The sequence below is a fragment of the Protopterus annectens genome, chromosome 5.part0 (genome assembly GCF_019279795.1).
Source record: "Protopterus annectens isolate FY-2018-M chromosome 5.part0, PAN1.0, whole genome shotgun sequence".
In the NCBI taxonomy this organism is placed as follows: Eukaryota; Metazoa; Chordata; order Ceratodontiformes; family Protopteridae; genus Protopterus; species Protopterus annectens.
In genome coordinates, this window is record NC_056735.1 from 462,721,224 (window position 1) to 462,745,558 (window position 24,335).

General features: G+C 35.8%; 1 protein-coding gene across 9 annotated transcripts in view; it reads right to left on the minus strand.

Moving 5' to 3' along the window:
* The window catches only part of DMD (dystrophin), a 9,298,038-nt gene that overhangs the window by 4,246,675 nt on the left and 5,027,028 nt on the right, over positions 1–24,335 (minus strand). The window lies entirely within an intron of this gene.

Consider the following 24,335-nt stretch of genomic DNA (forward strand, 5'->3'; position numbering starts at 1 on the left):
TCATATCATTAAACCTTCTCTGACCTAGGAAACATTTCATTACCCAAAAATGACAATCGACCTCAGTACCAAAATGTCCAAATTCCTTAAATCCTAAACACTGTATACCTAGATTATTGCTGTCATGACTTGCAAATCTTGGTTAGAAATTGTAGCCACACCAAGACAAGAGAGATCTGGACAAATATGGCCTTATGGCTGTTGCCCAACATGGTTTCAGAAAAGGAGAAAGTACAGTGAGAGCGTTAAAGCTCCTGACAGCTTCCTTTCTGTAAAACATGCTCCAGGCCAAGCTCCTGACAGCTTCCTTTCTGTAAAACATGCTCCAGGCCAAGCTCCTGACAGCTTCCTTTCTGTAAAACATGCTCCAGGCCAAGCTCCTGACAGCTTCCTTTCTGTAAAACATGCTCCAGGCCAAGCTCCTGACAGCTTCCTTTCTGTAAAACATGCTCCAGGCCAAGCTCCTGACAGCTTTCTTTCTGTAAAACATGCTCCAGGCCAAGCTCCTGACAGCTTCCTTTCTGTAAAACATGCTCCAGGCCAAGCTCCTGACAGCTTCCTTTCTGTAAAACATGCTCCAGGCCAAGCTCCTGACAGCTTTCTTTCTGTAAAACATGCTCCAGGCCAAGCTCCTGACAGCTTCCTTTCTGTAAAACATGCTCCAGGCCAAGTCCAGAGGCTGTCTTAATGGCCTTATTGGTTATGCCAAACCACTTCTTACGCTTCACTATTGGGACAAGTATTGATCTCTGGGCCACTTAGCTTGGTTTTAGATAACCTATAGTCTGATACTATGATGTCTGTTTAGGCAGAACTTCATCTTTACAGCAACCCATATATTTATTTATTAGATTATTGCTTTTTATTTACTAGGAAAGTGAACTGGGTATAGGACCCATTTTCATCAGAGACCATGGGAGAAAGGGTCCAATGTACAAACAATATAATAGATAGAGTGACACTAATATTTGAATGGCAATGATATGCATTACTCTTTATAACATTTTTCAAAATTGGAAGAACTGCATATTAAATGTGATACAGAATACAGACAGCCATATTGTTATTTAACAGAAAGTGACAGATCTTACAAGCCATATAGAGGTGAGAGAGATGGAGCTGAGAAACAGAGGACAAGGGTAGTTGAGGGTAAAAGAGTGCAACAAAAGGGGGAAGAAAGTGAGGTGCAGCAGTGGTAGGAGGAAGATTTGGAGGCATTTGTGCAGTGAAGAGGTTGAAGGAGAATGGTGTGCTAATCTGGTACAGCACATATGCAGCATCAGGAGTTGAGTAAATGAGAATTTAGCTGCAGTTTGAATGAAGCAGTCCTGTATTACTGTTTGGGTAAATGTTGCTGCACATTTTTAATACTTGATGGGGGTAGATGGAACAGCTTGCATAGTTATTTAGGTTTTGAATGTAGGAGGTTTTTAACAGAAGACTACAAGCTTCTGGGTGGGTTGTATGGTTGTACCAGTTTGGCTAGAGATGGACAGACATTTGGTTTGTTTATTAGATTGTGGATAACAGAGAATTGAGAGTACATACTGCTCTACCTCTAGGATAAGTCAAAATGTCCCACCACTGTGTATTTTATCAGTGCATTTCCAGTCAACAAATAAGAAACTTGTCTATACCAGCAATCTCATGCTGGGAAACTGAATTACCAAATAAGACAAGATTCTACCACTCTAAGCAAAAAGCCTTGTTAGTTGTTACAAAAGTTTCAGAGGAGTGAGAACAGAGAAATTAATACCAGTCATACATGCACAATGCAGTTTGAGACAAATAAATTAAAATAGTCTTTTTTCCTAAAAGTATGTTGTATTCTGAAGGAAGTCTCTTTGAATGTGTCTCAGCTTTTCAGTATTAGTATAGTATTTCACTTTCCTCCCTGGTCATCAGTTTCATTCTAATGCAATGAAAACTGAATCACTGTGGTTCTCATACAATAGTAAATATGCAATGTATGCCTTTTACTGAATTGAACCTTCTGTCCAGGTCTACAGTATCTATCTATCTATCTATCTATCTATCTATCTATCTATCTATCTATCTATCTATCTATCTATCTATCTGTCTAGCTCTATGCCAGAGAAAGGTGTATAGATGTATACACATGTCTTTTATATATATATATATATATATATATATATATATATATATATATAGATATATATATATATATACATATATATAAACCATTTATATATTATTTACATATATATAGTGAGATAGAGATACAGATAAATACACACACACACACACACACACACACACACACATACACATAAATACATCAATAGCTGTTCAGTATGGTAGTAATCACATTTCAGTGCACCTTTCTCAACATCTTTTAAGATTAATTTTCTCAGAAAACCCAGATGCACTTTATTTAATGTAGTCAATTTCAAATGAAGTAATATAGTAAGGATTTGGATATATTCTATAATGATTAACAATGCAGACAATAAGCAAGAAAATGCCTAACAAGCTCTTCTCTTTTGCCGTCTTCTACTCTTTCAAATAGCAGATGATCCAGAATTCTAATAAGGTAATATCACATGACAAAAATGCAAATTTATATGGACTCAGTCTACACTACATTGTCCTTTTAACATTTCATGGTTCTTGGGAGTACTGAAGCTGCTGCATTTTACAAACATCTTGCATTTTTTAGCCTGTTTGTGCTGCATAATCACGAGAGCTCTAACTGCAGATCGAAATGTGATCTTTAGCCCTAATTATTTCATTAACAAGACTGATTGCATTCATTTGCTTGTCAGTTTCCTCCTACACTGTCCAAACAGCCTTTGTTAATGAGGCATGACTCAGTGCTGCCATCATATGTATGAGACTGCAGCTGTCAACAAGTATTTTGCCCAAAGCAGGCTGACATATATCACTGAATGATGATTACTGGATTATTATAAGGTAGTCTAAATGATTGCTTGATGCATCTACTCATGGCCTATCACTACTGAGATCTAGGTAATCTAAAGTAATTTCATAATGTCCTAAAGCGTAAAAATGAAACTAACATACTTACCATTACAATAAATCTGCTTTGGCAGTTCCATATCCATCACCACTAAGACTAAGTCCAGCAGGACTTGGCTCAGCATCTAAAACTTTTGTAGTCTACCTTAAACCATCTTTGTAACTCCCTGTCAGTCCTGAGGCAAAATGAAGAAAGGGCACAGATGGTTATAGATAAAACTGACAATGCAACTCTGTCAATAAGGTATGTCGATAATGTTCAGGTTTGACATTGGGAATTTCACATCTGTTACCAATATCAGAGTTGCACGCACACAAACTATCACCCATAGAAACAGTTTTAAAGAAAGACTACGAAGGTACAACTGATCTACTATAATGAGAATTGGTTGTTTCTAGTAACACCTTATCATATTGTTGATAACAAAACTTTATGAAAGTTAAAGTGCAACAGATAGGATTAACATAAACTTTTGGTACTCAGTCCATTGCTGAATAAAGAAATGAATAGTTTGTGATCCTTTCTTATGACTTTCACTCTATCCAAGTAAAATCTAAGCTATGAACTTTCATATAATGCAGTAGATATTCCCCATAATTTGCACAATTAAAGAAGAAAAATGGAAGATCAGTCGATTAATTGGTATTTGTTTTCATGACCACATTTGGCATGAAAGAAGACTTTGTCCACATGAACAGATTGTCTTTGTGGAAGAGCAGAAGTGGGAAAGTGATGGCATCCAAGGCTTATAGCTCAAAAAATCCTTTTAACTGAGGGACTCTCATGAGGCATATTTCAAGTCTACAGAAGAACAGTTAGCAGCTTCAAAGGAAGGCAAATTAAGCTTATTTAAACAAAGTATAGATCCTATAGTGTAATCAGAGACTTAAAAAGGTACAAAATAAACAGGTGCCTCTTGAAAATATTTTGCCGACTGTAAGTTAAGCAAAAGAGAGTGACAGAATCTGCACCATGATGAAAATTTCTCATGTGCCTTGCTAAGGGATAAGCTAAGGTCTGGATCAAGGATCTAGGGTAAAAGCACCAGAACAAAGAATATAGGAATAGTAAGGCATCTAGTGTCCTACATATGGCCCACAAACAAAAGTGAATCTATTTATTTTGATACTTACTAAGTGTGTGCTAGATCAATAGTCAGAAGAAAGGACTTGGACTACTCACACTGGGTATGGTGTCAGCCTATCCATTACGGGAATTGGAGAAAACATGTGGATCATTGGACTTGGCTAAGACCAGGGTGAGACTTTACAGTTTGGTGATACAGGAGGCTCTTGGCTAGTTTCCAAAAAGGACACCTGTCCTAAAGTTGAGGCCATAGTAGAGGGAGGTATACTCGTAATGTCCAAAAGGATCAGGATAATTTTCATCTTATAGTACTTGTCCTCCTTCAGAAAACAGGGGATTTAGGAAATAGTGTAAAGTATTTCTTGGGACCTGTTATGAATGACCGTATCTCTGGATAATCCTCTAAAAGAAGGAATAAGGGAAAAGAAGTTATTGAATTTGTCCTTGGACAAGGAAATAAAAGGTCACACGTTTTTTCACAATGATGAAATATCTATGTTACTAACTTGAATTAGAGATTACTCATGTTTCAACAGATGACCACAACTGAAACTGCCCACTGGAGGACTGTCTTGAAAGAAACGTGAGGCAGCAAGAAGGTGATTGTTGACAAGTGCCTATTCATATATTCTCCAGGCAACCTTAAAGGGGGATTGAAATGGGATCTTCACTACTTGTGTATATATCAAAACACTGCTGTGTTTTCCAAATGGATGGCAGTTTCATCAAGGGAAAGGGAGTCATGAAATCATTGTGATGTGAGAAGGATGGCCTTCATTTCCAGAGCACTGATGTACAGTGATGTACAGACTGGTCTTGTGGATCAAACATATACCTTGCACCCTCTGCTCGAGCCAGCACTCTTCATCCAACAGTACAGATGTCTACAGTCACAGTCACCTGTGGAACTGGTGATTGAAAGAGTCTTCCCTGAAAAAGGTTAGAGTTTAGAGTAGTTATATTTACAGGATATTTTGATTGCAGCCTCTAATTTATCTACAAAAAGGTCCTGTTAAACAGTGAGAGTCCACTGAAGAATCCTCATCTAGAAAATGGCATGAACAATCATGAACTGGTGGACAACATTAGGTCCAGCACCAGTGGAAAAAACTGCAGGTGGAGTTGTCACTTTTTCAAATGCTGAAATTAGGACATATTTTACGTAAATGTGAGACTTTATGGGACAACCATACCTATGGCCAATGGAAAGGGCTGGACTTCACTTTTTTACCAAAATAACAGCTCAGTCTTGTTTTTGTTAATTCTCATTGCTTCTAATAATGTTAAGATGTTTCAGATACAAAATAAGTCTTTTGTCCAACAATTAGTAGAACATTAACAAATATTTTTTTCCCTAAATTCTTAGCACGTGTCATTTTTTTATGTTTTTTTTTTTCAAATGACACAACTAACCAAATAGGGACTGTCTAGTGTAAAGAGGAACAGGTGGGAACCCTAGGTGCTTGTATAGAGTTGTTCTGCATAATCTAAAGTCATGTGGATCTGATGGACTAAATCTTCTTTAGTGGAAGAAAGGCTGAAAAAGCATGAGTGTCAACTGGAAATTCAGTGTGCGCCCCATTACATCAAAGAGCTGAAAAAACTTGAGAAGTCAGTCCTTGGAGGTAATCAGACTGCACAGTTAGAGCTACTAGCTGCCAGCCATTCAGGCAGAGAATACTCTGGAAGCCAACTGCTTGAGTTCAGCTGGTAACTGGTATGGTATTACGACTGTTTGGTTGCTAACCAATATATATGCATAATGTTGCATGAACATATGGTCTGTACAAAGTAATAGTTTCATAGTTTCTGTTAAGCATCATATAGGTCAAGTATTATCATAACACAAGCTCCAAGGTCTATAGTACATATTTTACCGAAACCAAGTATCTAATTACTTCTTGAATGACAATTATGAGTTACATTTCCTTACCTGTAATGGGAACCAGTACCATAATCTCACAATACCTTGGGTGATAAATCTTGATCTAAAAGAGTTTCAGCATTTTGCTCTTTAAAAGATATAATTTGTCCCACAAGTGGTTTGGCCTCATTGAAGCAATTCAATATTCAGCAAACGTATTTTTCATTATAATGTGCATGATAACCTAGGCAAAGTCTGCCACATAACCAATGATAACTGATAGAAAATAAGTTACATTTGGTTAAGTGTTCATGATATCTGATTCCATAACTCCATAAATCTCTTAGTAAAATTTATTTGAACAGTTTCTAATATAGAGAGGTCACCCCTTGAATATATACAAAATAATGAGTTGTATTCAATTATAACCCTAATACACATTTTAAATAATTTCCATATTTCTGAAACAGATCTGGCTGAAAACTTCCTGTTACTGCAGGTTCATGACATGTACGGCCTTTGCCTTATGTTAAGCTGAACTTACATACACTCAAAGGTTTCCTGTAGCAATCTGGTGACCAATTTGAAAAGGGCCATAGAACTGTACCATATAATGCATTGTAGTAAACATGTATATGCCATCATTTTCCTGTTATTTTTACTTTTAGAAATATTAGACTATGTGCATTTTTTATTAAATGCATGACAGTATACTGGCCTCAGTTAAAGTAAAGACATAAGCAAATATATAACCCACAATATATAAAAGGAGGGGAGAAATTATGTCAAATCCGATGTCGCAAAACAAGACATTTACAATTTGGGAGATATTTGGCTACATCAGAATTAACTGCAGCAGAATAAAATAATGTAATTTCTATCTCAAATATGGTAAAGAGAATTGTAACTCTTCTTGTAAAACTTCTGTAAAATAAATTAGGCTTTAGAAAACCTTTCCTAATAATTATATAAAAATGTACTATACATGGACTGAAATGAAATTACTTGGAAAAAAAAAAGGAATTCAGAAATGCTGGTGGAGCAAGTGGTTGTAACTTGAGTTGTGATATAGGATTTACATTACCTGACACTGTAAGGCCTTTCTATTTTTAATGCTATTGGCTGCCAAAAAGCAATTACTAGAAAACAGAAATAAAAATCTAAACCAACTGTAACTGAAATGCAGAATTCTGTTCAAGAGATAAAAGAACTGGAAGTGGAATATGTAGAAAAAGGAAGGAGCAAATTCTATATAAATAAATGGAATTTGTGGGAACAATACATGCAGAATAATGTTCAACAGCAGAAATAAACTTAAATAGAATGTAGAGATTAAACAACGTAATGATGGAGTGAAGGAAAATTGTTGAAAAGAAAACATTTGTATGCTATGTGAAAATAAAAATGGGAATATTTCTATGCCTTATTTTTTTCTACTTATATTTTGTAGTTGTGTCTTTCTTTAAATTGGAATGAGACAATAAAGTGGTTTATAGCCACGAAGAGTAAATCAGACAGAAGGTGATTTTAGTGAAGATGAAAAGAATACATTGATGCAAGTGTGTTACTAAAGCAATGGAACTGATGCAGACACAGCAGTCTATCAGTCCTGATAAGAAGGCAAGTATGTTACTAAAGCAATGGAACTGATGCAGACACAGCAGTCTATCAGTCCTGATAAGAAGGCAAGTATGTTACTAAAGCAATGGAACTGATGCAGACACAGCAGTCTATCAGTCCTGATAAGAAGACAGAGTTTCAGTTGCACAAGTGGTAAAAGAAATGATCAGAGGTAATGCAAAATTTAGAAGGGTGCTAATGTCGGGGTAGATTTAAGAAAAGAAGAAAGGATGAAAGATATGTTAAGAGACAAGCTTCAAAAGAAATAAATAGAGTCATGAGTGAATCAGCTGAAAATTACACATTGTATATTGTTTTGTTCCATTCACTTAACATAAACCATTACAAAATTAAGGTGTGTTGTATATCATCTGGGCTGACAGAGCTAGGGATATAAGATATAAACTACAAAACAGAGGTTGAGAAATTGTCTCCTTCTGTCCGCTGTGTTACTGAATATTTAAGATAACTGTTCACTACCCATGTTTACATATCTTATGCAGTATACCTACAGAAGAACTATGGTAAGACAGTGCTAGATTTTAAACTAAGTCACAACACCAAACAGCATATCACTTTTCACTTATTATGTATGTCATAGTACAGCAAATATCAGGGAGCTACAACATGACAAATAGGCAGTAGGTATCAGGGAGCTACAACATGACAAATAGGCAGTAGGTATCAGGGAGCTACAACATGACAAATAGGCAGTAGGTATCAGGGAGCTACAACATGACAAATAGGCAGTAGGTATCAGGGAGCTACAACATGACAAATAGGCAGTAGGTATCAGGGAGCTACAACATGACAAATAGGCAGTAGGTATCAGGGAGCTACAACATGACAAATAGGCAGTAGGTTAGCAGATTACATTTTAATAGGTCAGTGACATGTTAAATCATATTGGGAAAAAAAATGCGATACTAGCTCAGTCAATCCCAGTCTCTATACCACAAAGACATGATGCATTCCTTAGTATGTTCTTTGGCAATTTACTGTCTCCCTAAACTTTCCTGTTAGCACATGACCCTGCACCACCAAATCCTGCAGCAAAGAAAGAAAGGATTTTTAACATATATCACATGCAATGTGCCACTGATCACATTTTAGCCACACATGGTATAAATCCATACTTTCTCTAAAACCATGATAACCTTTTCTCCCAATTATTCTAGCCATCTTAAAAAAAAGATGCTCTCCAAGATAATCTTCAGGAATCACTGCTCTATATAAATTGACAATTAATGGCTGGGAAGAAGTCAATTGTGCTCACTCTTGACAAGCTTTTGAAACTTCTGAAGGACTCCAAAAGGAAATTCAAAATAAGTCATACTTGTATACACTAACATTGGACACTTCTAGGATAAATGGTGCTTTATTATGGTAGGCTGAGTGCCAGCAACCCCCAGGATTCTGCAAATATTTAGCTGGCAGCATTCAAAAAAAAAAAGTCTGCGTAACAAGCAGCAAACTCTGTTGTGAACCCCTAACTCTGCCATTTTTATCAGTCAAAACAGTTCCTTTCTTGATAGAAGTGCCAGGAATATCCTAACCTATTTATGATGTTATTACTGTAATCCATATGATGGCAAAAAAGGGATGAGCCTCAGTGTTTTAAAAGCTATATTTATTCCAACTTATATAATAATAATAATAATAATAATCATAACAATCATAATAATAATAATAAATCCCATGTTACATTGTACAGTTTGATCCACTGACTTATTCTCATTTTATCTATTAATCACACCCTCGGGAAGTAAAGACAGTATTGTCTTTATTTTGGATGTTTGCTAATGCCATTTTTATGATGAGGTAAATATCTTATTAAAATATTATCCTCTCTGCTGTTTGCTTTCACATGATTGAGAGAAACAGATACAATTTTTAACGCATCACTACCTCGAACAAGATGGTAGCTTAAGGTTTCATTTTCCCGTTTGATGAGACATCATAACTATCTCGTTCAGTTTTATGCTTCTAATGTTCTTCACCATTCTTCCTAGTGAATGACCTGTATCTCAGAATTAAGGAAAATTTCTGATTATTCTTCTAGCATCTTTCTGAAGCAACCCTGCCTGTAAGATATGGAGATACCTGTTTGCTCCAGACAACTGATAAAATTATTATCCGATTAGGCATTCACACTATCCTCACAGATAACTGTATGTGGATATTACTACAACTATTTAACATTTTTATCTGGACTCACTTCAAGATCATTTGGGGGAGTTAGTCCTACAGAAATTATATATATCATAGAGCATTCTCCATTCATGTGAGGACAAGGCTGGTGTTTATTCTAAACACATCCCCGGAATGACGCACGTGCTCTCTCTCTCACACACACACACACACACGCACACACACACACACACACATATATATATATATATATATATATATATATATGCCGTTTCTAAATTGACTCCCTTCTTACTCTATACAGTCTCCTTATAATCAGTGATGTTTGATTTTTGTTTACCCCATGTTGTTTCATTTATATTTCATCTGTTGTTTTTATGGCTCCAGAATGTACAAATTCTGCTTAGTAATTATTGTCCATTATTTTACTCTACATTTAAGGGAAGTATGCCAGATAATAGTCAGGCTGTTACTTTGTATTCATTTTAATACCCAAAGTTTGTTTATGCCACTAACAAAACAATACATCTGTTCAGTTTGGACTGTTCCTAGAAATATTTCCCTATCTATATAATGTATGACTACTTTTCACTTTTATCTGAAACAGCATTATAAGCTTTGCATTCAATTGTATAGATATGGTGTTTTTCAAATTTCACATCTTTAAATTCACATATTAGACATCTTACTTCTTTAGACTTCCCTCAGTGCATTTTAGTTCCCTTTGAGTTTAACTGAAGATGCTTTGCTTCCCCTTTTTGTGGGGGGAAAAATGAAGCAAGCTGCTGCAGTAATAAGGATATGAGGACTAATTACTCCAAATTCTTCAATAATCGTTTACATAAAAATGTAAATGTTGAATATAACTAAGGTACAGTCATGATATGGAAAGTATTTTGATGGTATGGGCCAGAAATGTTCTGTTATAAGAAAACTGTAATGCAGGATTAGCAACCATCTGAACAACAGTGAAGATTGTCTAATAAAATCCTCTACAATTTGTGCTACTATTAATTTTTTCACAGTCCACTTTTGCAAATAAGCACACCATCACGTCATGTGTTTCGGCAGACTTCTAAAGTGTACAAATGAATATTAAATAATGATGAATGCACAATACATAAATCACAAAAATCAGGTGTGTGTATATATATATATATATATATATATATATATATATATATATATATATATATATATATATATATATATATATATATATATATATATATATATGGTTATGCAGTACAAATGTTATTTCAAAATATATTAAATTAACCAAGCCATTTGTGAGACAATGTCACATTAGAATAAACTGATCTTTATCATGTTTGGTAAAGAAGAATCCAATAACTGTGCTTCTGCAACAATCCAGGGCTTATCTGTTTTCTAATATTACAGTCTTAGAAGATTGACCTTTCTTACATTAAAGTATTCATAAGGGCTTTCACTCCAGTTTGTCCAGCAGTAATACAAATGATTATTTACGCTCATAGCCAAGGGACATGTAATGTGATTTGCTAAAAATATCAAACCTAACTTCCCTGTACATGTGTTGTAAATCAGTGCTATTTTCCTGCCCAGCCATGCAGTACAATTTGATTTAAATAAATATGAGGTGGCAAACATGAATACAAACACCTTTTACTTTGTCTGTAACATTTTTTATTTAACAGAATGTGATTTTAGAATAATCTATTGGTGTAAGCTATAATCAGACATCATTTGAGTATTTTAAAAAGTTAAGAGAATGTCCCAACCTCTTAATTTTTTAATATTTAATTTAATATTTTTAATATTACAGAAATGTATAAAAATATGTTGAATGCATTATTATACTGTTTTAAATGTGTTAAGAATTGTAATACATACACTGAAATTAATAAAGCTGTCAAGAAACATTTTTTTTTTTTTGCTTTAGCTTTAAGTTATTGTTTTGGAGATTGTAATTATTAATGGAGATCTTCTTCTTCTTCTTTCAGCTTTACCCAGTTAGGGGTCACCACAGAGGAACTCCAGTCTGCTAATGATTGGCAGTAGATTTTTACAGTGCTGAGGTGCCAGCCCAATGCCCAAACTTCAACGAAGGCACGTTCATTCACGCATGTCTTTTGAATGCCACTCAACTGCGGGGAGGACATGCAGACTCCACACAGAAGGTGCTCCAGCCGAGAATCGAACGGGAGAACCTCTTGCTGTGAGGCGACAACACTACAGCTGCACCACTGCCGCTTGGGAACAAAATTATATTGTAAGTTACTATTTTTTTCCTTCCTTCAAAGGAATAGTATGGAATTTTTAAATTTTATTCTACCATATTAGAGTATTAAACACAATGGTCCAACCAGCAATATACCAAAAAGGAGAGTTAGAGAGAGGAAAGAGCAATGTTGTAGATGACATATTTTAAAGAAAAATTAAAACCACTTAGTGGAATAAATTTGATGAATTCTGGAAACATCCTCTTATTTTATTGAAAAAGGCCTGAACACATTATATTTGGTTATGAAATCATAGTCAGAGCAAAATTATGGTCAAATGGGGCCACAGGCAGAGTAATGGCCTCTCCACCCATGCATTCCAGTATCCCATTACTTGTCTCTCATCATTTACTGTATGCACTGTTCAAACTTGTCAGTGAGGGTAATATTTTCTTCTTTACTTTTACAATGATAACAGATATTTGGATTTAATTTAAAACTTTATTTTCAAATTTTAATGTACAGACACATGCCATTTGCTGAATAAAACAGGCTCACATTAATAACAGACTTAGCATTTTAGCATGTGCAACAATAACTTCTCTTGCACTGAAACGCACATTCATTGAAAATGCACTGAAACTCTCATTTATTGAAAATGAATCTGACTAGTGCTGGTTTAAGTCTACCTTGATCCTCAAGTCTGTTTTCAAAACAGGGGCCTCACACATTTTTGGACCATGCATAAATGCATGTGTTCCTTGATTCATCTACCTGATTCTTTTAAATGACTTGAGAAACATTTTTAGAGTGTGTATTAAGTTTCTAACCAAAGTATTCCAACTTAACACACACACACACACACACACACACACACACACACACACACACACACACACACACACACACACACACACACACACACACATATACTAGTCTAGTTTTCAAATGATCAAAACGTACTTTTAGCCACAGAACAGCCCTCCCCCCAGTAGTTATAGCTAATTTGTTGACTGTGTTTTAGGCAGAAATAAATTACATGCACTTTATTTGCAGCTTTGGATGAACTACATGAAGTTATATAAAGATCATTACATCATACCATAAGATCCAGCCCTGTGCAACACAGTTTAAATAGACAAGTATTAATAAGAGTATAAAAATATCAAACACTTAACAACATATGCTAAACCATTATAAACAAACTCTGCAGAAGTAAAAGTCATCTGAAAAATTCCACATTAAAGAGAACTATTAATAATAATGCTGAGACTGATGCTGTCAACTTAGCATTTGAGTGTTTTGCCTAAAATGCAGTGTTTGCTACCCATTAAGAATAAATTGCCCATGTTGCATTAAAAATGGTGTGCTAGGGATATTGCTATAATATTTCCTGAATTACATTGGCTATGGAATAAAGAATGGCTGGCAAATTACAATGTGTTCATAGTTGGAATGCATGCAATTCTGGAAATCTTTATGGACGCTAGCCTAAATTTACCATTGCTATGTCTTATTAAATGATTTGTTCAATGTTACACAATAGATAACTGAATATAGAGAGAGTCAAAACCTGCACCCTTGCCATAGGTAGCAGCTCATTAACAAATTGGAGCTTTAACCCTATGCACTAACTGCCACAAAGTGTTGAATAAAATGCAAACATTCTTTACAATCCAGTGTTTTAGACTGTATCACTGTAATATGCAACAATGACTACATAATGGATCCTGAAAAGCAGACTGTTCCTATCATCACTCTAACTAATGCTGACTATATGATCTGACAAAGGTCAACCTCTTGGCAGTTAATATGGGCTATAAAGAAGGTACTGCAGAAGTATGTTATTAAAATACAACATGGTAAAACTATATCACACAATCTGGTTAATGAATTAATATATTCAGTAGTACAATAAATAAAGCAAAACAATTATATACAATATAAATGCTGCAGCACCTTTTGTTCAACAACCGACAACTCATACAAAATTCAGAACTATTACTGCATAGAGCATACTTTTTTGGGGGGAGGGGTCTTACATATTTCAAAGACACCTTCATCTCATTTTTGACTTCCCTAGGTCTTCTCTGTCATCAGGAATAGCTATCTATTCTGATATCACTTAGCACAAGTCTGATCTACTTTAACAGCTATTAATTCTATATTGTCGCAGCATACACCTCCAGAGTCAACAGAATTGGATCATGGACAAATGAGGCCGATGCCAGTCATACTCATATCCTATTACTTGTCTGTCTCTCTCTCCCAATTTACCATAAAAAATGCTCAAAACTCTTGGTTAACATACTATTTACTTTTTCACGTTTATAGTTACTACAGAGATTTGGAGTTCACTTAAAACTGTATAGAAGAAATACTGACAGCAATTTTATAAACAAAACAAAACACTTTCACATTGAAGACAGACTTAACATGAGAAACAGTCAACTTCTCTTCCCTTGAAACTTATATTTAGTGAAAAAGCATCTGGCAACCCATCAAATCACAAATAGCATATAGTTAAGTACTATTTAACATGTATATGATGGGTACAGGAATTCAAAAGACAACTGTAACACACATTTGCTAACAGCCTGGGAAAGCCCACTGGTCACATGTTTCCCTTATCAGGCGCAACCCAAGGGTACTGTCTGGTGAGGTAACTTGGCAGAGTCACACAGATGATAAATGAAGACTGCGGGAATCAAACCATGTACTACAGGAAGCAGCCCTATAACAGCTCACAGACTTAAACATCTGCACTATGTGAGAGACAAAGTGTTGTATCAGAGACTCAGTGCATTTCGCATCTGTGTGCCTACAAAAAACAAGCTAAATAAAAATGCATTCAAAGTTAAAATATTATCATTAAACTCATAGACTTCACACTCTCCAAATTATTCATACCTAATAATCAACACACTGTCAACATTAAGGAAACAAAGGATCACATCCAAAGAACGTGGCTCATGTGATAATGCTCCTGTTTATGTCAATCGATTTCTTTCCTTTACACTGTAACTAATTTGCTTCATAGGTACTAGTTATTAGGCTTACAGTCCAGTGAGCCATTGAGGAAAATACTACAGATTTCCAGTTGCCCCAAAGCACTGTCTGGTTAAGTGAGTTGCTCAGAGACAGGGCATAAATATGAGTCAAAATCAGAGATATTCTGTAAAACTGGAGACAATTGAAAGACTGCTCTAAATCATTTAACAAAAAGTTATCAAAAATAAGCTTTACACGAACATGTATGTTGTGAGCCACAAAAATTGTGAAACACTAATAATTGTCATTGACTGAATGACTGTCAGTGAATTACCAAAAGGAAAAAAACAAGTTAATGGAGGTGCGCAGTTGGTGTGAAGGATTAAGACACTTGCTTCCTGCAGCTAAGTTTCAAGGTTTGAGTCTGTGTTATTCTGAGCAAACAGCCCTCTTTCACTGGGGCGTTACACACACACACACACACACACACACACACACACACACACACACACACACACACACATGACAACAACAGCGATCATTCTTTCACACAGTCTACCTGCTTGCCAGTTGTCGCTCCCACAGCTCATCGTTCATTAATACTGCACAAGCCAAGTGCCTCTGTTCTTGCTTAGCACCATAACTCTTTGTTCTCTAATGCTGTGAAGGTCAAGTGCCTCTCATCTCCCATAGCATCTCCCTTGTATGTGCACCTAACCTCTCCTGTAGCTGCTCAAAAAATAAACTCCATCTGAGAGATGCCATAAAAATAAATAAATAAATAAAAATAACGAAATTTCATGTCTCTTTTTTAATATCTCCAAGTCTTTTGGGTTTCCTAATACCACGACAGGAATGGACCCTATTCCTAAGCCAAAGTATGATTAAAGTTCATTAAATTAGTATCGTTTCAATCTTTGATGTTAGCCAGAAGAGATTTTCACAGCATGCACAATGTGCTCAGTAATGACAAATCCTGCATTTCATATGGAGTGACATGTATTGGTACCATAATCTAAGTATGTCTGTAAATTCTTTTTTATAAGACCCATTGCTCCGACTACTACTGGAACTGTCTGGGTATCTTTCTTCCACATTGCCCTCATTTCTGTCTGCAAATCCTTGTATTTTATTACTTCGTGTCTCTCTCTCTCTGTACATAAGACGCTGTAGCAATTTCAATGATGAATGCTACTTATGTTCTTTTCATGGACTACTATATCTTGTTTTCTTGCATCTGTTTTTTTTAACTGTTGGTAGTGGGTGGTCGCATGTGATATAAACTTCATCATTTTTTATGATACTTTGTGGCTCATGTTTCCAGTGTTTTTCAACTTAGTATTATAATGATTGCACAATCCCCAATGCAACAGCTTTGCACACTATTATACCTTTCAGTATACAGTCCTTCTGCCATTAGTCTATGACAACCAGTAACAAGATGTGTGACTGTTTCCAATTTTGTTTTACAAAACTTACAATTGTCTGTTTCTCCCAAATGTTGAATGGACTTTTTAAACCACCATGTACATAGTCCACTACCTTGGGCCGCCAATATTAACCTTTCATTTCTTGGTTTAAATTCACCTCTCATTAACTATTTCTGTGTTCGATCCTGATCAATATGAGGTTGTTCAAAGAGTTTTCTATACGTGCAACTATATTTATGCATTTTCCACATTTCTTGCCTCCTCATCTGATACATCATCTTATATTCTTTCTTTTGTTTTTTGGCACATTCAGTTGCTGCTTGATTTTTATCTGTTTCTGGTTTGATATCCATTTCTGCTTGACGGTGATATGCTTCTTCTAAACTAAGCAGGGAAGTCATTTTAGACTTATTCTCCTCATGTTTCAAAACATTCACTATATTTGGTTCTTGTGAGATCTGCAGATATGTATGCAGTCCCACAACTGCAGATCGATACATGTAATCAGTTTTGAGGAGGCCTATACCTCCTTCAAAATGGGGAATATATAGTTTTGATATGCTCTGATTTTTATAAATCATCTGATGAGCATGAAGCATCCTTCTTATTTTCCAGTACAACCTAACACCTTTTGGGGCCAGTCAGTCACTCTAAAACTGTCAATTAGGACAGGAAGAGCAAATAGGATTATAGCCTGAAGTTTGTTAGTAGATGTCTACTCTATTTTCAATATTAATTTTATTCTTCTAAAATATTCCATACTAAGTTTTATTTGCATTTGTTCATGATTTATTGTTGTTCCTTCTTCAATTCCCAAATATTTATACACTCCCTCATGCTCACGTTCTTTAATATCACATTCTTCTCCCAAACTGATGCTTTCTTGGTGCTGCAGCTTTCCTGCTTTAAAGGTTGCTTTTACACATTTATCAAGAACAAATGACATTCGTATATCATCTAAAAAAGTTTTGGCCACTTGCAGTTATGCTTTCAGTTCCTCATCTGATGAACTATACAGTTTTAAATCATCTGCAAAAAGAAGATGAGAAGTCTTTACACGTTGTTTTCTGGATGCCAAATTGTAGCCATGACCTAATCTGTTATTTATTTATTTATTAATTTTACATTTGTTGACCGGGATAGTCCGACTGTATGCATGTCCATTTTCAGCGGAGGCCCGGGGAGAAAAGCTCCAAGGGAAAGCAGATACAGCATTACATAATACCGGCATTACATATTACAAACAGACTATTTACAGAGATTACATAAGTAAGCAAGTTAAACAAGTTCTACAGGTTAGAGTTAATCCTGAGCGCAAGTCAGGATAAAATTAAATTACACAGTAAACTGGTTAACAGATTTTTACACATTCCAGAGAGAGTTAGCCAGGCTTGATACATTGACATAGCCAGTTAAGAGACAAATGTTGTCTGAGTCTAGTTTTAAATTGACGTAAGGTGGAAAGTAAGGTAATATCAGCTGGAAGAGAGTTCCAAGATCTACTTACAGAGTTTGCAAACAGAGAGTCACTGGCTGTGTTATTAATTTTGCTAGTCTGAACTAGTAGTTTGTTAGAGGATCGAAGCGGTCTAGGATTGTTACAGGGGGTGATAATATTTTTAAGTGCAGGAGTATTGTCCGGATTATAGAGGATTTTATAGGCCATAATCACTTGGTTATACTGGATTAGGCTGGGTAGTTCAAGCCACCCAAGCTGATTTAGATTGATGCAATGATGTGTCCTAAAAGGCAGCCCAGTGGCAAACCTGGCAATGTGGTTGTAGCAAATTGAGAGTTTGTTAAGGACAGTCTTGTTTAAATTCGAGAGTAGAGGGGATGCATACAGAAGGGTTGAAAGAAGGTGAGAGCGAGCTATGGCAATTTTAGCTGGAGGGGTTAGGATGTTATGTATATAGCTTAACGGGTTAAGGTCAAGACAAAACAGCATCTGTGATGAGTCACCCCAGAATATTCCCCTTTAATTCTTTATCCCTGGAATAATAATTTGTTCTTTATTATGGCTTAACTGCAATGTAGTTTGCCAATGTTTTCATGGTCACTGTAATGTCACTGGATAGTGTAGGGTGTATCTTATACATTTTTAGGCACTCTTTTATCCATGAATGTGGGATACTGTCAAATGTTTTTTTGTAGTCTATCCATGTCATACTTAGATTCTTTCCCTTTTTACAGTTCTCCACTATGACTTTAACAGCAAATGATCCTTTGTTCTATATGACTTTATTCTACTACCCTTTTGTTTGATTGCCATGATTGAGTTTCTATATGACTTTATTCTATTACCCTTTTGTTTGATTGCCATGATTGAGTTTCTATATGACTTTATTCTACTACCCTTTTGTTTGATTGCCATGATTGAGTTTCTATATGACTTTATTCTACTACCCTTTTGTTTGATTGCCATGATTGAGTTTCTATATGACTTTATTCTACTACCCTTTTGTTTGATTGCCATGATTGAGTTTCTATATGACTTTATTCTACTACCCTTTTGTTTGATTGCCATGATTGAGTTTCTATATGACTTTATTCTACTACCCTTTTGTTTGATTGCCATGATTGAGTTTCTATATGACTTTATTCTACTACCCTTTTGTTTGATTGCCATGATTGAGTTTCTATATGACTTTATTCTACTACCCTTTTGTTTGATTGCCATGATTGAGTTTCTATATGAATTTATTCTACTACCCTTTTGTTTGATTGCCATGATTGAGTTTTCTTCTAAATGACTATAAACAATTCCCGTGTATAGTTTATATGTTATCAGAAGGCAACTTATTGGTCTATAATTTTTAGGATAGCTTGAAGGTTCACTCTCAAGTAGGAGTACTGTTTGTTCTGTTGTTAACCAGGTTGGTGTCTGTTTAGGGTGCGCATATAAATAGTTCTTATTCATGGCTAAATCTTCATGTAAAGATGTTAATACTTTTGGCCAAAAGTTAAGTTATGCATTTGGGCCTGGGGTTTTCTTAACTTTGTTTTAATCACTCTGGCCATTACTTCATCCCACTTCATATCCTGTACTTTTAAACTTCTTAATCTTTCTTTTATTTCTTCTATCAATTTAGTATCTTTACATTCCATAGGATCTTCATAGATATTTCTCCAACATGTGTCTATGTTTTTCTTTTTTTTGGTGGTGTTTCAATTCCTTTTGTCTTGTTTCACAATTCTCAATAAAACTTTTTTGGTTCATCAATAAATTGCTTATTTTGCACTTTTCCTTTATATTTATCTACATATCTTGTAAGTTTTTCTGTCTGATAGTACGCAATAGATTCTGATCTGGTCTGATACTGCATGTTGCTTTTATTATGTCTATCTTTCTGGGTATTTATACTGATCTTTACCCTCTTTTATACTCTTCTAACAGTGACACTTCATGTCTTAATTGCTTTATAGTTTTCTCTGTTCTGTACTTCCATGATGACATGTAATTTCTCCCCTTTCTTTCCCTTACATGTGGTAAATCTTTATTTGTTATTAATTTAGCTACACAGTAATATATCCTTTTTACTTCTGTTATATCGCAAAAATCTCTATGGACATGGACAGTCCTAATTACTGTGTTCATTTGTTTTAACAACTTCTAACATGTTTGGGTTTTATTGACCTTCTGTAGTCTATTTCTACGATTAATCTTAAAATGTCTGTCCATCTCTATTAAATCAATCAACTCTTCTCTTAGATAATTTTTTGTCTAAGGTACATTGTTCTTCATTTCCTGCAGGCTTTCTACAGAAAGTTCCAGAGCATCTTCCTGTGCCATGTTCTCTTCAGTTTCATCCTATGACATCTGTTGCTTTTTCATAGGGGAACTCACTGGCCTATCACTCCACAACAATGGCTCTGTAAGAATTGCCATGGCTTCCTGTTCCTTTCCTTGGTGTCCATCTCCAGCTTTACGTTTGCACTGGTTTCTTGTGGAAGGCTCCAAGGTATATTCATATGGCAACTGATCTGATGCTTGTCTCTCCACTGATTTCTTCATAATTTAGTTGTCCATTGCTTTATCCTGCTGTGATATTATCTGAGGTAAATTTTCTATGCAAACTCTATAACCTCAGTTTTTATTTCTTTAACGTCTCCATTACTAATCCTCTTTTCCACTTTTCCTCTTTGTTTTCTTATTTTTTTTTATTGTAAAATGTTCCATGCCTGGATGTCTTTGCCTGTATTTTTCTTCAAATATCTTTGTTGCGGCTATTTTTGTATTTATTAGCTTTAATTTCTCCTTTGCATAAATATAGTACCACATTATATCTTTTTCTTTCCCATGTGCATATTTCTTCACATGTTTCATGTATGAACACCCTACTGTTCTGCTAAATAGACATTTCATTAAATCTCTCACCACTTCCTGGGAAGTATCTCATACATCATGCATTCCAGCTCCAATCACATTGATTTAACAGCTGAAAATCTGTCAATGAAAGAGACTGGAGCTGTGAGCCAAGCAGGAAATCTTAAAGCAGCGGTATTGGCTTAGTTAAGATGCAGATTATGAAAGCAGCAGTGTTTTTTTTTAATGTTGTGGGAAAACAAAAACATTTTTGTTTAAATTACCATTACATGGCTAGACCTTCCCCCAACCAAATGGCTAGGTTACCTAGTGCTGGATCAGGCCCTCGTCATGGTGTATTTATTGTTGTCATATGCCATTAATCAGAATGTTTACCAGGAAGCATAGATTCACTAATTTGTAGATTTTCCAAAGCAAGTGAGTCTTATAGCTATTTATCCATTGTCAGTAACCTTGCTCAGACCACACATCCTTCTCCAGTGGGGCCATACCAGTCAATCCTAGAGTAAATCTGTGAAAACACATCCAGTCATCAAAGCAAGTAATAATGTCCGACATGATGAGTATCATTAGGAAGTTAATACATGCCTAGATGGCGGAGGGCCTCACCATTCCCAAAAGGTCAATAATTGCAAAATAACCTCCACCCTTTGGGACATTATTTTTGCTTAGTTAAAGGACTGTCTTATTAAACTGTTTTGAACATTTTTTTATTTTTTTTTTATTTTATATTTTTGATGCAAAATAGTGTCTTTACCTAATGTTTTAAACTTGGTGTAGCATATGCATTTTACTTCCAAAATATAAGTTATGTATCTATTTAATTTCCACACATATATACACACACACACACACACACACACACACACTTGCAGATGTGTTAAGTAAATGCACTTAGATGGCTCTTTATGATCAAATGAATAAAAACAATCATAAAATGCAAAGCATTGCAACCCTTCTTCCTCCCATCTCCTAACTGTCCCTGGTTTTGCCTTACAGTTTATTTCTGTCCCCTGATAAATGTTTGACCTGCTGGTAAACCAGTGATGAACAAAGTCATTCGATAATGCCAAACATTACAGTTTCATCTTGTATTTTTAGGGAATGTATTACCTGTACATTAACACCCTGCTGGAGAATATTTGTTTTTCAATCAAGGTGTAGATGTGTGCTTCGTCCAATCTCTAAGTTATGTCAAAGAAAGATAGTGAGTTATACTACCTATCATACAGATAAATTTAGTCAAGAGTTTAAGGAGGTGCTGCCTTGTAAAACTTTCCCTCCACTGTGATTTGTTTAGCTGTTGGTGACAATATATGCTCCTTGTTTTTGAATTGGTGGTGCCATTGGGCATAAAGAGATACAGAAGTCTCAAAACAACCAGGTTTCTATTGGGATGGTAAGCAGGACAGATCACCCCTCAATAGTCTATTAGACACTGAATAAAGGGATAAAGTACCCTATCTCTCTTGATAGCTCAGGAAATGTAGACCTGTACGAACCTCTGTAGTCATTGTAATTGTTAAATTTGTTAAGCGAGATAAATTCCAAAGGGGGCATCGTACTCAGTGCCTGGTTTGATTAATACTGAGCATAAGGGATTAGCTACCACTTTAGAACTTGATGATATCCCAGTTGTAATTAGCTGTGCTACATAAAAGGATTTCTTAACAACCCTTTCCACAAGTTTTACAAAAGAGAGAGAACTGTCAACCAAATTCCCCTGGAACCTGAGTACATTTCTATTTTCTAGTGGTATGTTGTCTGTACAGTATGATATGGGAATGGGTTGTCTACCAAAAGTGATGATATTACACTTCTTAGCATTTAGATTAAGGAAATTTTAATATACCAAAAGTTTACTAGTGAGAATTCATTTGGGGGGGGAGATCAGAGAATGACTTCACAAACCACCCGCAGTGTTTAGTCATCTGCAAACTTTATTAGCAAAATCTCTTAACTCTGTGCTTTGAGACCTCAGAACTAAAGGATGAAAAGGAGAGGTCCTAACATCAAGCCTTGAGGGACAGCAATGGTCACCTTTTTCTTTCTGATGTGGCTCCTGCAACTTGCATTCTGTAGGTTCTGACTTTCAGACACTTTGCTATCTATTGTACCACACTGAAAGGAAGCAGAATGGAAACATATTCAGTTAAATGATGTATTGCCTCCTATTCTGCCACTTAAACTTGCCTGCCCTTACTAGAAATGATTTTATTTTCCTTGTCAGTACAATGTGTGAGTTGAGTTAGGTAAATGCCTAAGGTGAAAGAGGCTGATCAAACAAATACCAGTTTCCCCATTTTGGGAGAATATCTCTTGTTTTATCCTGCCATGCCTTATCCTGAGGAAAATGACATGCTATGCAGAAAAGTGGTAAAAATATTCAAGACTGAATACACAAAGGAGTACCGAATTTCTGCATGACAAAGTGATGGAATAACTACTAAGCGATGGCATAAGAAGTTTAAAAGAACCATCCAATGCAATTAACATTGTCTCCTATGAAGATGTGTACACCAATGTCCTATATAACCACTTAAACATTTGTACAGAATCGGCTGCACCTGACAGGATTAAAACCAGGTCTTGCCAAGAAAACAAGCCATCCCGGTGGACCCCTAGTATCAACAGACTATACAACAAGAGAAATAAACTAATGTCCAAGAATAAGAGGAAACTGGCTCAGCACAGGAAATAATCTCTCTCTAGCTTAAACAAACAAATTAGAGATCTTGTCAAGTCCTCCTAAGCTAATTATGAAGCAAAAATAGACTCCCTTGCTAAAGATAATTACAAGGCATTCTTTAACTATATCCAAAATCTAAAAGGGAATACTTAGCTATGCACTGTACTGATTGTGGATGTCACTACCCATACTCAACCGGAGGTAATAGCCAACCTTCTAGCTGACAAATATGAAGCAAACTTCACCCCACTGTACCCTTCAGTCATCCCGCAAAGTTTACCTGTCACCATTCCTCAGCCTATTATCCCAAAAGAGCAAGTAATCTCGGAGCTCTCCAAGGCCAAAGACACTGCATCAATGGAACCAGACTACATTCCAGAGTACCTTTTAAACAACTTAAAACGTAACCTTGCAGATCCAGTTGGATCCCTGTTTAACTACAGCCTGCAAACTGGATATGTTCAGCTGGAATGGAGGACAGCAACAGGAATCGCTCTGCACGAAGTGGGACCATCAACCAATCTTTGGAATTATAGGCCCATAAGCTTGACTAGCCTAAACTGCAAGGCCATGGAAAGAATCATTATGGACCTTATTAACAAGGACAAAGGTAATCTGCAAACTCTAGACCCAACCCAGTTCAGAATTGTTAAATGTAGATCATGCCTGTTAAACATGGTTGCCTTCTTCGAGAAAGTCACCAATGCCCTGTAAGAGGGAAAGACATCTTAACCTAGCCAAGGCATTTGATCCAATCCCCCACTCGGGGATTCTAAAGAAACTCTCCAAATTGGGAATTAAGACCTACATTACTAGATGGGTAGCCAACTGGCTCACTGACACAACACATACCGTCAAAGTGAATAATTTCACCTCTAGCAAAAGAGCAGTGACCAGTGCCATAACTCAGGGTTCTGTGTTGGGCCCCTTACTGTTTGGAATTTATTTCCCAGAAGTCCAGGCAAATGTGGTCGG